Source organism: Copadichromis virginalis, linkage group LG16 (assembly GCF_057382275.1).
Source record: "Copadichromis virginalis isolate Kocher_CV1m ecotype Utaka linkage group LG16, C_Virginalis_male_GT1.1, whole genome shotgun sequence".
Lineage (NCBI taxonomy): Eukaryota > Metazoa > Chordata > Actinopteri > Cichliformes > Cichlidae > Copadichromis > Copadichromis virginalis.
In genome coordinates, this window is record NC_140633.1 from 3,461,177 (window position 1) to 3,478,031 (window position 16,855).

General features: G+C 41.9%; 1 long non-coding RNA gene across 1 annotated transcript in view; it reads left to right on the plus strand.

The window, feature by feature from the left end:
- LOC146690088 (uncharacterized) overlaps positions 1–16,855 on the plus strand; it is a 384,415-nt gene that overhangs the window by 96,071 nt on the left and 271,489 nt on the right. The gene's annotated exons all lie outside the window — the stretch shown is intronic.

The following is a 16,855-nucleotide window of genomic DNA, read 5'->3' on the forward strand; positions in this document are numbered from 1 at the left end:
GGATCTAGCAAAGTTTAGCCAGGGGGGCCGATAGGGCATGAACAGGGAAAAGGGGGCACAAAGACATACTTTTCTTTCTTATTCTCATTTAAAATGTCGAGCTTTTAATAAATAATTATCTGAATCTTACATTTTACATCAAGTTTAAATTTGATGTAAACTTGATGTAATGTCCATTATTGTATATAGTAACTGTTAAGTCTAATATACCCTAGTAAGCTATAGTACTTTTTCCTTTGGGAAGGTACCATCTGTGCAGTCTGCAATTTTGTTGAAGAAAGATGTTGAATCTATTTAATATTTCTTGAAAAATAATTGATTTCTGTGCTTTTTTTTTCACACTGCATCAAATTAAGGTTGATTACGTCGATTAAGCATCATGAGGTGGAGCGTGAGGGGTGGTTCCCTATTTTTTTTATTTTTTTGTTGTTGCTGGGAGTTGGAACCCTATTAGTTAGGTTGCTTAATATTTACGCTAAATACTCCTTAAAATACCAGAATAGGGAGGATGGTGTAGGTTTAAGTTTATTAGATTGATCAGTATTGCTGAACTATGAAATATTTTTTTTGTATACAGGTATAACAGAATAGCTTTAGTGTAGTTGTTGTTTTAAACTTGAGTATGAACTTATACAAAATGCAGCAAGATATTTAAAAAAACATTTTTATTGATTAAAAAACAATATATCGGATTCATATCGGTATCGGCAGATATCCAAATTTATGATATCGGTATCGGACATAAAAAAGTGGTATCGTGCCATCTCTAATTTATAGAGTTCACTCATGTTAGTTGCTAGTCCGTCTGTGTTTCTTCCCCACCTGTTTCTCCCAGAGTCATCCATTCAGGTTCGTTTTGGTAGTCAGTCCCAGTTTAGGTCACCTTGAGGTTTTGCTTTGCTCGCCGTATTTCTGTTTGTGCCACCTGTGATAATAAAAGCTCGCTCACCTCCAAGCCAGTGCCTGCGTCTGGATCCTGTCTCTCACTCTTCACACGTCTGCCCCCCGCAGCCGTGACACTGACAAGTTAAGGCAGTCTATTACAATGAACTGAGATGAAGATATTACTTAAGACAATGCTACACCTATCGCAGGACAGAGTGACAGAGAAGCCTGTCAGCAGAAAGTAACATACTAACTGGCTAGCACTAACGCTAGCTAAATGTGAATAGGATTTGCAGCCTATATTTAACTTTTCCCCTATCAAGCGGGCCACCCGTGCTGTTGACACTTACCATGAACCAGAGACCAGTGCTAATGAACAGCAGATTATGTTATCCTAGATAAAAATAAGAACTTCTTGTGCTTGCCACTCGTAGTCCACAATTTTGGTGATCAATGTCAGAACCTTTGGATTGACTGCAAGGTTTTTCTTAGACGTGTTCCGCTCCACTTTGGGTTTATCCTAAGGCACCTGTCGAATGAAACACAACAACTTCATTAAGAAACTGTCAGGGTCCTGGGTCTCCTGACCCAGCGTTTTAGTTCTTTGTGATTTTTGTATTATTGTACTTGTGTGTGATTTATTCTATGGTTTCTAGTTTTGATCCCTTGCCCTTCATGTCTCTCTGTGTCCCCTCTGTTCTGTGTAAGTCTGTGACTGCATATTTGAGTTTCCCTCTGTGTCTTTTGGTTCATCGAGTCCTCTGCCTTACTGGTTATGTCTCTGTGTTTCTTAGTTGCTGTCTCCACCGTGTCAAGTTCGCGTCTGTGTCATACTTCCTGTTTTACTTCGAAGGTCAGTGTCTTATGTGAATGTGTTCAGTTTACGCTTCCTTGTCTCGTCAGTTCTGATTTCCCCCAGCTGTGCTCTCCTTCTGTGTCTCATTCTCCTCGTTACTTCCCAGTGTATTTAGTCCCTGTGTTTCTCTGAGTCAGTGTTGCGTCGTACCCTCAACAAGCTGTGTGTGTTTTGCCTCTGTGTTGCCAGTGTTTTGTCTCCAGTTCAGTATTTCTGCTAAAGTGTTTTAGTCCACCAGCGTTTTTGTTTGTCTTTTGGTGAGTTTAGTTTAGTAAGAGGTTTTCCAGCAATAAAGCTGCGCTTTAAGTTGTACTTCTGTGTCTGAGTCCTGCATTTTGGATCCACCACTCCTGCTTGCCTGCCTGCCACACAGCCAACCATGACAGAAACTGAGGACTGGACTGTATGTTTTTTACATCTGCAATAAATCTAAATGTAGATTGAGCTTGCTTTTGAGTGTGTGTTTGGACATACAGGTCATTGTGGAACAGAGAGGTGATGCAAAGATGTTTGGTTAACCTGTGAGTCTTGCAAATACTGTTTCAGGGTAGTGAAACGTCTGTGAACATCTACTACTCCAAGGTCTCTTTCTATAACTTGACATGAGCATGAATCAAGGATATTTCAGAGACAGCCATCTGAAATGCAAATATGAATTATTTGTTGATTTATCAATCTACAAATCATCGCAACACTCAAGCATTGCTCAGTCTTATGCGTTTTAGCTGCAAATGAAAGGAGATCTGATGATTTGATTTGGATTGCATGACTTTAGATTTCACTGTCTCATCATTCTTATGTTTCAATCCATAAAATTGGCTGGTGCCGCCTTACCGTTGCAAGAATTCCAAGGTTGCTGCCTAGCCTACTGGATAAGAAATGTTCATGCAGAAGAGCCAAGCATCAGGATAAGTGCGTCGCTGAAATAGTGATATGGCCATTCACAATGGCCTGATCCACAGATAACATGAAGTGCTCGGCTGCCAAAGCTGAGTTTCCTGTTGTGTACATGAACAAGAAACAAGGGGACAAAAAAACAAGTCCACACATGACTCACACAACTAACTGCAATGTTACAACTAACGTATATCAATTACATACACTGGCATGCAGTTTGGGCCCCCCAGTCAACTGCAAGGTGTCCAAACTTTTGCTGTGGGCCTTTTCTGTTTTTAAAAAAAAAAAAAAATATGAAAATGATTTTATTTAAAATTAAATGTCATCTGTAACTTTATGACATTTGGAGATTATTTCATCTTCCACTTGCTTAACAGTTCATATGAACTAAAATTTTGACCATGGGTGCCCAAACATTTACATTAAAGCACCACAACTGCGACAGGTGTAATCTTTTGACATCCGTAAATGCAGTACAATACTCACCTTTACACCTTACTGAATAAATTTGAGAACTCACGCCACTAATCTGCAGAGGAAGAAAAAAAACCTTATAAATCATGAAACCTGCCAAAATCCAAATACATGTCTGCAATGTACGTTTATATGTAGTCAAATAATTCGCCTCAGCTGCTTTAGTCTACTTCCTCTCCACAAAATAGAATAAAATACTTGTCTTATCCTTTACATGTCCATTACATTTTACAGGGCAAAGCTAGCACAGTGGTGTACTTCTATTTCCCTCACTTTATCACGCAGCTTATCTTGGTGCGCACGAGCTAGAGTGGAACAGCTCGCCTATTAGCTCTTAAGTTGCATACTTAATTTCACATTAAGTCAAATGCATCAGTGGCCGCTGTGGTTGCGGCCCCCCTAACGGGTATTAGCGCTCTAGAAACTATCCACGTTGCAACTGCTGTGTTTACACGGTTACAGAAAGCTGGCAGCTAACAAATTAGCAAACAACAACTCTGCTAGCCAGCAAGCTAGCGGCTGGTCTAACTAAACCTTACACTGACAGACGACGTGCTTTGCCTTCATAGCTAGGGGTTCCATGCCTTTTACCGTCTCAGTAGACTACGAGCCATAGTGGCCAAGTTAATTCTACTAAGCTGAGTTTGATACACTTGTCTTGCAGCACTGCATGGATGATCTTTCACCAACCTCTCTCTTCCACCGCGCTTTCCACAGCCACACGTGCAACCTTGTGGTTGTTAGTTCAAATTCCTCATGTCGTTATGTGTCCCAACATCCAATGGCATGTCACATTGTTTTCATGACCACGCCCTCACCCCAGGTGCAGAGGCCTATTTCTGTTCAGGAATGTTGTGAATACTTTGGGATTTATTGCAATTCCTACCTCTACATTTATTTTTTTTAAATACATAATTAGCACAGTGTGGCCGTGCAATGTTTTATATGGGTTTTTTTTTTCGTTTTATTCCTATTAATTATATTTTCACTTTTTACCTCTGAATTATTGAAACAGAGCTAGATGACATTTTCAGCAAAATTATAATTCAAATACTCCTTTAATTATTAATTGTTCTCATTAATTTTTAGATCATTTTATATATTTTTCCATAGTTTTCCATTTGAATTTAACAGTTCAATCTTTCAAATAACGGACAAATATTTATGAAAGTATGATACATTTGTGAATGTATTTTAACAATCTAAATATGCATATGTACAGAAAAATATATTTAAAAAAGAAGAGAATTATGTTTTATTACATTTACAGTGATTTTATGTTATTTTACATTTGACATGTAAAATCACAGTCTATTTATATAAATGTAATGATATTGTAGAAAAACAGTACAAAACTGTAAAATACACAGTAAAATACTTTGATATTACATTTTTTTTTACAGTGTAAAGTAAAATAAGATATTACTTTTAATGTTTAATAATACCAACATTATTCATCTGTATTTCTCAGGCTATTATATATAACTACAATTCATCTTTATTCATTCTGTTACTGTAACAGACTTTGCTAATATGACTGGCTACGGGTGCTAGCTTGTCAGCTGCACTTGAATGTACAGGTAGATGTATCAGAGGCTGAACACCACAGTGCCAAATTGGTGAGATAAGCCATTAGTCAGTGTTGCGTTGACGTCTGGTTTTAAGGCCAAATTACCACTTTGTTTATGTTTATTTTTATTGAGCTTAAATGAGGCATAATTAATGCAAAACACTATGCTTGATGATTATTCATCACAAATGATTGTTATGGCATATGTTTGGTCTGTGACATATCAGAGTTACCATACTGCAGTCTGCTGTGCTACTTTACTGTGCTAAGCACACACTGTACAGAGTGCAACTCTACCACCTGCTGCAAATCTTAGTCCTGGAGTCCAGAACAGATTTATTTTGCCATCATCCAAACAGATAAACAGAAGATAAACAGTCCCTTTGTTTATATTTACTTCCTGTAGTCCTGTTGTAAAATGCAATGATTCTAATGTTGCCATATGGTGCAGACGCTTTGTGGCAGAATTTAATTTAAAAAAAAAAAGTCAGGTAGAGTATGAAGTCAATGGAAATCAACTGCAGTAACCAAAGCTTTTAAGCGGAAAGCAAATGAAGCACAGCTGACAGTGAAAATGTGGGGATGACGTGACTCTATACACAAATAAGGATGGTTGGGAGTGAAGGTGCGGTTCTTGGGGCCGGCTTGGATACCAACGACTAAGATGGAAGAGTTCTGAGGGCTGCCTGTAGTGAAGGACGATTCCAGACACAGGATCCCTCTGGAGGCTTGGGAAGAGGCCCACGATGACGAGTGGAAGCAGAAACTGTCCGGAGGCTTGGCAGGAGGCCGGCAACAAAGGTGGGGCAAAAGCATGGCAAAAAGGGAATAACAAAATAGCTTTGGAGCACTAATGATCTGACAACAAGTGTGAAAAACTAGGCAAAGCTGAACTAATCAAAAAGCATGGGGAAGGAATGTAAGCATGGCACGAGAGACAAATGACTCTCAACAAGAAACAGAAAGTACCATGGCAAACAGATACGAGAGACATCATGAAGGCCATCATGAACCTAGTACAGGGGTGGGCAATTCCGGGCCTCGAGGGCCGTGTCCTGCAGGTTTTATATCTTACCTTGGGTCAACACACCTGAATCACATGATTAGTTCGTTACCAGGCCTCTGGAGAACTTCAGGACACGTTGAGGGGCTAATTTAGCCATTTAAATCAGCTGTGTTGGTTCAAAGACACATCTAAAACCTGCAGGGACACCGGCCCTCGAGGCCTGGAATTGCCCACCCCTGACCTAGTATGAATAACTAACCCAACAGAAACCAGAATGTAATGGAGCAATAACCAAAGAATAAACCTGAGACAACATAAAGATGCAGAATACCCCAAAACTGTAAAACTAAGTAACAGGAAATAAAGAGAGTAAACAGCAGAAAGAATAAACATATGTTTGGTTTTTAGGTTCATATGGAGACTGACAGCTACAAATGTAAAGTTGCCAAACATTTTAGATTTTGAAACGGGACATCGTCGTTGCACCAGTCCTGCAGGTTCAGGTCGAAATCCTTGCTGACATCTCATTTTCGTTTTACAACACAAGATTTCTGTCTAAATAAATAAATTAATCTGAGTAAATTCCCAGATGATTAAACATGCAACTATTTTGCTGGTAATACTTGAAATGAGTAAAGAAAATCAACAGTCTATTTATACAAGATAATTCATAATTTTATTGGAGGTTTATATAGGCTGGGTCTGATTATTGGGGGGGGGGATTACACCCCTAACCCCCCTGGAAATTACGCCCCTGATATGAACATCAGACAGAACTGCAGAACAGACATAGTGCAGCCAAGTGCAGTATGAATGTGTGTGTGGTAGATGAATGAGACTTGTAATCAAAGACTTTGAGTGCTCAACTTCAGTAGAATGGGGCCATATTAGTACCAGTCCATTTACCATCGTTTTAAAGGGACAAATCGGCTCATGCATGTGTGTAAAAGTTTCAGATGGTTTCAAAAAGAATATTGTGCATTTGCACATCATTTTATATTATATAAAAAAGAGTGTGTATACTTGTGTCTCTGCGAACTCAGTTTTGTGCATCTGGCCACAAATCTCTCAGAGCTGAACTACAAAATGACTGTTCACCATAAATAACAAAACGGAGCATCAGAACTGCATTTCATGAAACGTTTTTATTTAAATGACCTTCTTCCACCTTCAGCTCATAATGTAATGAAAAGAATGTTCACTGGATGTGAGTACCGAGCTAAAATCAAGGTCGGGCTTGGAAACAGAACATGCTAGGAGACAATAAGCTTGCTTGTCAGAGGAAAGAAAATTATCCAACCCAGTTGGCAGTTCTGCATCATGAAGCACTAATAGAAGCTCTGCAGATAAAGTTCAGGCACAGGTGCTAACACTTCCAGAGAATAAGGTGGAATAGATTCATTTTGGAGATTCCCAGTCAGACAAAATGCAGCTACAAGTGAAATGTGACGCCTGCTGGATACGGCATTAAATTAGCCCATTTTGTTTTTGCTCTTGCTCGCTTGCCAGGTTTCTGATAACATATCCAATATAGAGCTGGCAGCAAATTAATGGCTCCTGACATAATAAACAGAACTTGATACTGTTTGTTTAGCTTGTGGGTGTGAAAGCTATTCACTTCATAGATGTTGGCAACAGGCTTGAATTAATTTATGGACCATCGATATCTGCAGTAAACAGCAAAGACAACTGCAGTAAATATTTACACATTTCTAATGTTTGACCATAAATATTATCATTTGAAACAGATGAACAATTACAATTTGCTCTAGCATGTACACTTAATTAGTATGCTTGTACGCTGAATATTAAATAGATTAAATACTGTTGTCTGCCTGATCCTGGGTTTTACTTTGTGGGATGTGATTCTGTTTTATTGATTTGACTTTTTGATTGTAATCTGAGTTTTCTTTGTTTTTATTATCTTTAATTTATGTTTAGGATAAAAGTCCTTATTGTTTTGTCACTTCCTGTTTTATTTTGTTTTGTTTTACTTCCCTCATCTCTCTTGCTTCTGACCAGCTGTTTTCTGCCTGCTTCCTATCCTCTCCTTATCTTGTTTGTATATATTGTCTGCATTTCCCTCAGTTCTGCGTCACATTCTCCCTTTTCTCTCACTGCTGCGTTTTTCCTAATGTTTCAGTCTGTTTTGCTCCTGCCTTGCTTGATACTGTCTTGTTTAATCCATGAGCTGGCAGCAAATGAAACTAACTTTGTTACTAAGTTTCTTCTGCCTCCCGAGTCCTGCTTGTGGGTAGTGACAGCCACATGAAGCCGCGTGAAGCCTTGAAGCTTTCCATCCAAATACAATTGGTTCAAAAAAGGTTCATTTGTCATAGATTTATGTGCACACAAACCCCCCTACCGTTCAAAACCTTTATTGTCATTTCAACTGCTTAGTGATAATCTTTTGGCTGTCTTGCAACAGTGTCAGCATGGAATAAGTCACTGCCAGAAAAGAAATAAATAGTTCATCCGTGAATTTAAGTTACCCGTAGCAAATCTGTAGAGTTTTGTATATATATATATATATATATATATATATATATATATATATATATATATATATATATATATATATATATATAAAAAAACACCCAGCACGCCCCTGCGGGCGGTTTATCCTTCAAGCTCGGGTCCTCTACCAGAGGCCTGGGAGCTTGAGGGTCCTGCGCAGTATCTTAGCTGTTCCCAGGACTGCGCTCTTCTGGACAGAGATTTCCGATGTTGTTCCCGGGATCTGCTGGAGCCACTCGCCTAGCTTGGGAGTCACCGCACCTAGTGCTCCGATTACCACGGGGACCACCGTTACCTTCACCCTCCACATCCTCTCGAGCTCTTCTCTGAGCCCTTGGTATTTCTCCAGCTTCTCGTGTTCCTTCTTCCTGATATTGCTGTCATTCGGAACCGCTACATCGATCACTACGGCCGTCTTCTTCTGTTTGTCTACCACCACTATGTCCGGTTGGTTAGCCACCACCATTTTGTCCGTCTGTATCTGGAAGTCCCACAGGATCTTAGCTCGGTCATTCTCCACCACCCTTGGGGGCATCTCCCATTTTGACCTCGGGACTTCCAGGTTGTACTCAGCACAGATGTTCCTGTACACTATGCCGGCCACTTGGTTATGGCGTTCCATGTATGCCTTGCCTGCTAGCATCTTGCACCCTGCTGTTATGTGCTGGATTGTCTCTGGGGCATCTTTACACAGCCTGCACCTGGGGTCTTGCCTGGTGTGATAGACCCCAGCCTCTATGGATCTTGTGCTCAGAGCTTGTTCTTGTGCTGCCATGATTAGTGCCTCTGTGCTGTCTTTCAGTCCAGCTTTGTCCAGCCACTGGTAGGATTTCTGGATATCAGCCACCTCCTCTATCTGCCGGTGGTACATACCGTGCAGGGGCCTGTCCTTCCATGATGGTTCCTCGTCTCCCTCCTCTTTCTTGGGTTTCTGCTGCCTGAGGTATTCACTGAGCACTCGGTCAGTTGGGGCCATCTTCCCAATGTATTCTTGGATGTTCCTTGTCTCATCCTGGACTGTGGTGCTGACACTCACCAGTCCCCGGCCCCCTTCCTTCCGCTTATCGTACAGCCTCAGGGTGCTGGACTTGGGGTGAAAGCCTCCATGCATGGTAAGGAGCTTTCTTGTCTTTATGTCAGTGGTTTCTATCTCCTCCTTTGGCCAGCTTATTACCCCAGCAGGGTATCTGATCACGGGCAGGGCGTATGTGTTGATGGCCCGGATCTTGTTCTTACCATTCAGCTGACTCCTCAGGACTTGCCTGACCCTCTGCAGGTACTTGGTGGTTGCAGCCTTTCTAGCGGCCTCTTCATGGTTCCCATTTGCCTGCGGGATCCCCAGGTACTTGTAACTGTCCTCTATGTCTGCAATGTTGCCTTCTGGTAGTTCAATCCCCTCAGTTCTGACTACCTTCCCTCTCTTTGTTACCATCCGACTACACTTCTCCAGTCCGAACGACATTCCAATGTCATTGCTGTATAGCCTGGTAGTGTGGATCAGTGAATCGATGTCTCGTTCACTCTTGGCATACAGCTTGATGTCATCCATGTACAGGAGGTGGCTGACAACTGCTCCGTTCCGTAGTCGGTATCCGTAGCCAGTCTTGTTAATGATCTCACTGAGGGGGTTCAGGCCTATGCAGAACAGCAGTGGGGACAGAGCATCTCCTTGGTAGATCCCGCACTTGATGGTAACTTGTGCTATGGGCTTGGAGTTGGCCTCTAGTGTTGTACGCCACATCCCCATTGAGTTCCTGATGAAGGCTCTTAGGGTCCCATTGATCTTGTACAATTCTAGGCATTCCAGTATCCAGCTGTGGGGCATTGAGTCATAGGCCTTCTTGTAATCAATCCAGGCAGTGCACAGGTTGGTCAGTCTGGTCTTGCAGTCTCGGCTGACTGTTCTGTCTACCAGTAGCTGGTGTTTTGCACCTCTGGTATTCTTGCCAATTCCTTTCTGTGTCCCGCTCATGTATTGACCCATGTGCCTGTTCATCTTAGCCGATATGATGCCTGACAGGAGCTTCCATGTAGTACTGAGGCAGGTTATTGGTCGGTAGTTGGAGGGGACCGGTCCCTTCTTGGGGTCCTTGGGGATCAGGACCGTCCGGCCTTCAGTTAGCCATTCCGGGTGTCTTTCGTTAACTAGCAGCTGGTTCATTTGTGCTGCCAGACGCTCGTGGAGTGCAGTCAGCTTCTTCAGCCAGTAGGTGTGAACCATGTCGGGCCCTGGTGCTGTCCAACTCTTCATACTGGAGACCCTTTCTTGGATATCTGCCACTGTGATGGTTACTGGACCCTGTTCAGGGAGGTCGCTGTGGTCTGCCCTCAGATCCTCTAGCCACTGAGCATTGCCGTTATGGGTTGCATCCTTCTCCCATATGCTCTTCCAGTATTGTTCTGTCTCCAGCCTTGGTGGTGCTGTTCTCTTATTGTTCCCTTGCCACTGAGAGTACACCTTTGCTGGTTCTGTGGAGAACAGCTGGTTTATTCTCCTGCCTTCTATCTCTCTGGTGTACCTCCTCAAGCGGCTGGCCAAGGCTGTGAGTCTTTGCTTGGCAGTTTCCAAGGCCTCAGGTATGGACAGCTTGCTGTATTTCTTAGGCACCTTATTTGTCGCACCTTTCTGCAACTCCGTTAGTTGGCTAACCTCCCTCCGTGCTACTTTGATCTTGCCCTCTAGCCTCCTTCTCCATGGAGGGTACTGCCCCTTGTGGCTGTTCAACTTGTAGCCAAGCATCTCACTGATCACTGCTGCCGTATTGTAGATCAGCTTGTTAGTGTCGGTAACCGTGGTTGTAGGTATTGTCCGTAGTGCTGCATTAACATCATCTAGCAGACCTTCTGAGGGTACTTCACGTAATCTTGGTAACCGGCTACGGGGGATCCAGGTTTCAAGCTTGGCCATGATCCTATTTTTCAGGTCAGTTCCTCTCGCACTCAACGATCCTTCTCCTATCGCACTTGGGGCTATGTACCCAATCTCGGGTGGGGGTGATGATATCTCCCCCCTGACCTGGCGTCCTGACTCCTCCTTGCCGTAGCATTTGTGTTGTACCTATATATATATATATATAAAAAAAACACCCAGCACGCCCCTGCGGGCGGTTTATCCTTCAAGCTCGGGTCCTCTACCAGAGGCCTGGGAGCTTGAGGGTCCTGCGCAGTATCTTAGCTGTTCCCAGGACTGCGCTCTTCTGGACAGAGATCTCCGATGTTATTCCCGGGATCTGCTGGAGCCACTCGCCTAGCTTGGGAGTCACCGCACCTAGTGCTCCGATTACCACGGGGACCACCGTTACCTTCACCCTCCACATCCTCTCGAGCTCTTCTCTGAGCCCTTGGTATTTCTCCAGCTTCTCGTGTTCCTTCTTCCTGATATTGCTGTCATTCGGAACCGCTACATCGATCACTACGGCCGTCTTCTTCTGTTTGTCTACCACCACTATGTCCGGTTGGTTAGCCACCACCATTTTGTCCGTCTGTATCTGGAAGTCCCACAGGATCTTAGCTCGGTCATTCTCCACCACCCTTGGGGGCATCTCCCATTTTGACCTCGGGACTTCTAGGTTATACTCGGCACAGATGTTCCTGTACACTATGCCGGCCACTTGGTTATGGCGTTCCATGTATGCCTTGCCTGCTAGCATCTTGCACCCTGCTGTTATGTGCTGGATTGTCTCTGGGGCATCTTTACACAGCCTGCACCTGGGGTCTTGCCTGGTGTGATAGACCCCAGCCTCTATGGATCTTGTACTCATGGATCTTGTATATATATATATATATATATATATATATATATATATATATATATATATATATATATATATATATATATATATATATATATATATATATATATGTATATATACATACATATATGCCTAGATCAGGTGCTGTTGTACCAGTTGCTTGGCACACAACAAACACAGACATGAGTACTATGGCAGAAAGACATTTCATTATTTACAGGCTTATTATGTGTAAAACTTCATTTGGAGAGAACAGCTAAAAATGTTTCCATACAGAAGGAAATCCTTCTCCTTTTAGCAGACCCTGTGAAAACAAGCTCTGGACACCTCTGTGTCCAGGCAGTTAATGCGAGACAAATCCAGCTGCTTATTAAAGCTTTCTGGTTTGATCAGAAAAGAAAACATTGGTCCAAACACCTGAAAGTCCTGAAAACACATTGTGAATTCTTTCTTGAGTCTACGGATGTATCCGTGTATTTCCACAATGCTGATGCTGTGCTGAGCGGACAGCTGAAGCATTTGAAGTGTTGGAATGTGGAAATTTCAACATCGCTTGAAAAAACTGCCAGCTAGCAACGTCCCTCTCACCGGTAGGTTAAATGATTTTTAGCCAATTACAAGTTGAATCTGATAGTTGGGGTTGTTAGCTAACATACCGCCATTAAGAAGCAGCACAACTAATGTGTCTATGCGAGCTAATTTGCAATGTGCACTGGTGGCCTAGCCATTTATTTTGAAAGGCACCCTCTCAAATTAAATCACTTCGTGTTGTGCCATCAGTTAACCCTTCGCGTGCCAGCTGTGGCACGAGTGCCCAGGGCTGCCGACCCCTGCGCTAGCAGCATGGCCTTTTCACCTGTCTGTCCTCCACGTTCCTGCTCATTGCATCAGATGTTTAGTTACTCCTCTGCCTCCTTTTTCAGTAGTGAAAAAGTAGTGCACAATAGGGTTTCTTATGAGAGAGAAGACAAATACTATTTTCCCCACTCGGTGACACACCCGCCAAGGCTCAAAATCTGGTAATTGGTGATTCTGTTCTCAGACATAGACTAGAGACACCGGCAACCATAGTCAATTGTCTTCCAGGGGCCAGAGCAGGCGACATTGAAGGAAATTTAAAACTGCTGGCTAAGGGTAAACGTAAATTTAGTAAAATCATAATTCACGTCGGCAGTAATGACACCCGGTTACGCCAATCGGAGGTCACTAAAATCAATATTGAATCGGTGTGCAACAAAACAATGTGGGACTCTGTAGTTTTCTCTGGTCCCCTCCTCAATCAGACCAGGAGTGACATGTTTAGCCGCATGTTCTCCTTAAATTGCTGGCTGTCTGAGTGGTGTCCCAGAAACGATGTGGGCTTCAGGCTCCCAAACAGACAAAAACAAACTAAAAACCAGCAAAAAATGATTTAAACATAAAAAATCACAAAGAAAGAACAATACAGTATCCACGCTAACAAACAGTAAAACATTAGTGATTAGAACATGCTGTAGGTATTACAGGTACTGCACTGCAGTGGTTTGTATCATATCTATCTAATAGACTCCAGTTTGTGCATGTAAATGGAGAGTCCTCTTCACACACTGAGGTTAATTATGGAGTTCCACAGGGTTCAGTGCTAGGACCAATTCTGTTTACATTATACATGATTCCCTTAGGCAGCATCATTAGAAGACATAGCATACATTTACACTGCTATGCAGATGACACCCAGCTCTATCTGTCCATGAAGCCAGATAACACACACCAATGAGTTAAACTGCAGGAATGTCTTAAAGACATAAAGACCTGGATGGCCGCTAACTTTCTGCTTCTGAAAATCTTAGAAATATGGTATCTAAGCAGATTCTTACTCTGGATGCCATTACCTTGGCCTCCAGTAATGCTGTGAGGAACCTTGCAGTCATTTTTGACCAGGACATGTCCTTCAATGCACATATTAAACAAATATGTAAGACTGCGTTCTTCCATTTGTGCAACATCTCTAAAGTTAGAAATATCCTGTCTCAGAGTGACGCTGAAAAACTAGTTCATGCATTTATTACTTCCAGGCTGGACGACTGTAATTCATTATTATCAGGAAGTCCTAAAAACTCCCTGAAAAGCCTTCAGCTGATCCAAAATGCTGCAGCAAGAGTCCTGACAGGGACTAGAAAGAGAGAGCAGATTTCTCCTGTTTTGGCTTCCTGTTAAATCCAGAATTCAAAATCCTGCTCCTCACATACAAGGTCTTAAATAATCAGGCCCCATCTTATCTCAATGACCTTGTAGTACCATATCACCCTATTAGAGCACTTCGCTCTCGCTCTGCAGGCCTACTTGTTGTTCCTAGAGTATTTAAAAGTAGAATGGGAGGCAGAGCCTTCAGTTTTCAGGCCCCTCTTCTGTGGAACCAGCTTCCAGTTTGGATTCAGGAGACAGACACTATCTCTACTTTTAAGATTAGGCTTCAAACTTTCCTTTTTGCTAAAGCATATAGTTAGGGCTGGACCAGGTGACCCTGAATCCTCCCTTAGTTATGCTGCAATAGACGTAGGCTGCCGGGGATTCCCATGATGCATTGGGTTTTTCCTTTCCAGCCACCTTTCTCACTCACTATGTATTAACAGACCTCTCTGCATTGAATCATATCTGTTATTGACCTCTGTCTCTCTTCCACAGCATGTCTTTATCCTGTCTTCCGTCTCTCACCCCAACCGGTCGCAGCAGATGGCCCCGCCCCTCCCTGAGCCTGGTTCTGCCGGAGGTTTCTTCCTGTTAAAAGGGAGTTTTTCCTTCCCACTGTCGCCAAAGTGCTGCTCATAGGGGGTCATATGATTGTTGGGTTTTTCTCTGTATGTATTATTGTAGGGTCTACTTTACAATATAAATATAAATATAAAGTGTATACTCAATATAAAGCACCTTGAGGTGACTGTTGATGTGATTTATAAAAAAAATTGAATTGAACTGAATTGAATATATGTTTATAAATCACAACAGCACTCGAATAATTTCCTGAACCAGCAGCCAGGAAAATGAGAAAAAGCCTCACAGTACAGGCAGAAGTGCTGGACAGTTTGTATAGTGTGCAACAGTGTTGTATTAATATTTATGTTTTCAGGTCTTTGGGAAGACTGGAAATGTATTACATGAATACAGTCCATTTCAAATTACGAGGTAAGGCTGGCAACAGTATTTATTATATATTTTAATACATTTATCAATGTAACAGCTCTATTATTTAAACACGGAAGATCTGAGTATAATTGCAATTGCATATTTGTCTATTGGTTAATTTGGTTAAAGTATTCCTTAAGTGTATTCTGATGACATTTAAGATAATGACAGCTTTATCCTCGTAGCTGCAATCTCTCAAAGTATAGAACAAAGATAAAAACAGAGCACAAGAGAGTTGTTGTGGCTGACTTGGTTAAGCAGGTGACCCATATCCTTAAATACTACAGGGGCCTTGGTTCGACTCTGTCCTGGACCATTTCATGTGTGTCATTATTCCTTCTTCTCTTTCTACCATCCTGGCTGATATAAAAATTCAAACCAGTAAGTAGGCTGCCTTTAATTTTTTTTTTTTTTTAAATAAGGTCAAGTACAAATCTGATGTTGTTTCAGTTAGACTGCTTTATAAAGGCATATAGAACAATACAGAAATATACAAAACAATAATTTGTTCTTTATTTATTATTATTTCTTTGTAGATAACAAGAATAAAATTAGCTAATTAAGTTACTTTCACAATATTCTTATTGATGCTAGTCAAACGAGAGGCCTACAGGAGGAAACATCTATGTTCAATGTCTGGGTAACAAATCTGAGCTTTGATTGTTATGTAAGCAGGGTTACACCACCGCATGTTAACAAGAATGGCAAGCCCCACGCCATTCTGTTTACCACTCCCAGCTCTGTCCGTGTCACGCGAACAGTGTGGAAGACTTCCATGCCTTGCATCCATGATTTGGTGGAGCATATCAAGCTACACTACCGATGTTCCCTTTGACTCCATGCTAGCGCTGTTAGCTCATCGATTTTGTTTGCTAGCGACCGAACACTCCTCACTATAATAGACAGCAGATACAGCTTATACCACCTTCTCTCGTTAAGCTGTCTCAGCGTCTTCCTTCTGTAGTGAAGTAGATTCTGGCGTAGGATCTTACGTGATGTCCACGAATGCACCACTGACATCCACACCTTCCCAGCCGACAATTAGCAGGCTTATAAGAAACAGCTGCGCTTCACTACCAGAAGGAGGCATTTGGCAGTCTTGTCCATCCAAGGTGGCTGAGAGCATCAGGCAGCTAAGCGCTGCAGACCTCTCCAGGAAAGCTACTCAGTTTAGTATTGCCTAGTGATGGCCAAATGAAGCTTTCTGAAGCTTGTGTTGAAAAACGGTTCATTACTCGAAGACATCTGGTGGCCAAAAATATGAAGAGCAGCTTGAATCCACAAAATAAAACCAACTGCTTCATAATGACTGCTCACTCTACAGAGTGGAGTTCTGTCTGATATTGGACCGCCGTTGTGTTGCTTTGAACATATATTTTTTGGTGGTTAAAAAAATGTGCTGTATTTGGTTAATAAATAATTTTGACCAGTAAACTCTCCTTGTTTAAACATGCACCATGGTGTGGTCTTCCTTTGCTTGTGACTTCTTGATGTTGGTAAATACAATAATTGAAAAATACCACATTACATATATATACATATAATAATGTACAACACATTATGGAGTATGCTTCTGCTGTGAGGTCCTGCCTCCATGCACTTATGCAGTTAATCACTAGACAGGTGTATTTATAAATAATATTATATTAGGGAAATTTTCCCAGATATATTTTTGACCTGGGGGTAGAATTGATTGTGAAATGGAAAAGGAAAATGCTTATGAACTTGCAAATGAA